Source organism: Microtus ochrogaster, unplaced genomic scaffold (assembly GCF_000317375.1).
Source record: "Microtus ochrogaster isolate Prairie Vole_2 unplaced genomic scaffold, MicOch1.0 UNK3688, whole genome shotgun sequence".
In the NCBI taxonomy this organism is placed as follows: Eukaryota; Metazoa; Chordata; class Mammalia; order Rodentia; family Cricetidae; genus Microtus; species Microtus ochrogaster.
The window spans coordinates 1-1,754 of NW_004952782.1; the positions used below are offsets into that span (position 1 = coordinate 1).

The window sequence follows — 1,754 nt, forward strand, 5'->3', positions numbered from 1 at the left end:
GAGAAACAAGAGCTTCAGGATGACAAAAGAAAAGCCATCGAAAGCATGGAGCAGCAAGTGAGTTCACTAGGATCTATAGTAACTTTCTTCCCTAAAAGTTTGAATTCTCTTTACTAGTGCATAAATTATACTTTGGCTTATTTCAGTAGAAAATTGGTTGAATGCATACCCATCAGCTTTAATTTTATATTCCTGTTCTGTGTATCTGGATAAACTTCCTTTTGAAAATTTTAGACTTTACAGTTGCTTATCAGTGCTACCTTTTAAGAAGCTCTGCCTCAGATTTTTTATACTGGTAGGCAGAGCAGTAATATGGATTAGTATAAACCTAGAGTATGTCAAATTATAGCTGTGTTCAATTTATTTAATTGGATAGTTGGACATTTTTCTTAAGTATTTCCAAGTTTGTTGTTAACTCTGACTTGCTCTCGTTTGTTTAGTTATCTGAATTGAAGAAGACACTGTCTAGTGTTCAGAATGAAGTACAAGAAGCTCTGCAAAGAGCAAGCACGGCTTTAAGTAATGAACAGCAAGCCAGGCGTGACTGTCAGGAACAAGTGAGTGTTCTCCTAATGCTTCTGAGCAGTGAGCTTCAGCCTCTGTTTGGATTCCAGCTTCTACGTAAAATGCCAGACACATGAAACCCCAGTACTGCGGGAGGTGGAGGGATGCTTACATGTTACAGATAAGGCGACAAAGTCCAGGGACAACTGTAAGGACTGAGATGATGTGCACAAAGCCTTTAAACTATAGTGTATGGTGTGTAAATTCCAACTTTCTATTCTACTGCAGCTGCTATGTATCTATACCTTGAGAGTCCTTCTAGTATAGATTGAAACTACTATAGGATATTTTTTTTCAGCAAATAAGAAAAAGAAAAACTGAAAAAGTAAGAACCAGAGAACGGGAAAGAAAGTGTTGCAATTAGATGTCTGGTAGTAGCAAGCTCTCCGTTTTAACTCACGATACCTCCCAGCACCTTACTGCTGAGTTTGCTCACTGTGAGATCTACTAATGCACCCCATATCTAGAAGGAAAGAAATGAACTGTCCCGTGCTCTTTCCTAGGGAAATAAAAAACAAAACCCATGTAAGTAGTTAACATGACTTCTAAGAAGAAACCATTGACTAGGGGAAAATGGGTAATTAGATTTATAAGACTTAAGTCTCTAGCAGAAGTTGAAAGAAAGAGAATTGCATCTGACTTGAAAATACAATTCAGATTTAATTGCTGTCCCACCATGGAAATATTAGGTCCTTTGTTTCAAGGAGTTTAGCCCTGAGAAGAAAGAGTAGATGGGTTATCTATTAAGATTTGTTTAATCTAAGCCTTCTCTGTTTTCTCTGCTAGTGAGCATTCACTGAAAGCTCAGCTTGTGAACATGTTCACAGGGGAAGCCAACTCCGAGATACAGTAAGAAGAACCAAGAAGTTAACACATTATGTCAAAAGTAATACGCAAGCATGACCAGAACCCAAGTGCTAAGATGGAGGCAGAGACAGGTGGATTCTGGAGTTCATTGGCCGGCCAGCCTAGATGAGATGCAGTTCATCGAGAGACCTTGTTTCTAACCATAAAGTAGAGAATAGTGAAGGAAGACGTAAGTCAGCCTCTCTCCTCTAAGTGCACCTACACAAACACATGAATATGTCCAACCATAAAGTAATAACCTTTGCAGATTACATGCAGTGGAAGAAAACACTTCACATTGTTGAAAGCTACTAGAGTAAAATAACCAAATGATTGGAGACTTC

At 38.5% G+C, this 1,754-nt stretch overlaps 1 long non-coding RNA gene across 2 annotated transcripts; it reads left to right on the forward strand.

Moving 5' to 3' along the window:
- Window positions 1-1,648, forward strand: LOC113455920. Of its 2 annotated transcripts, none has more exons than XR_003376836.1 (3): window positions 1-57; window positions 441-557; window positions 1,351-1,648. It is a non-coding gene; the product is annotated as an uncharacterized LOC113455920 (long non-coding RNA). The 2 variants fall into 2 exon arrangements; XR_003376837.1 differs by having other exon boundaries at window positions 1,392-1,648.
- The last annotated feature ends 106 nt before the right edge of the window (window positions 1,649-1,754 follow it).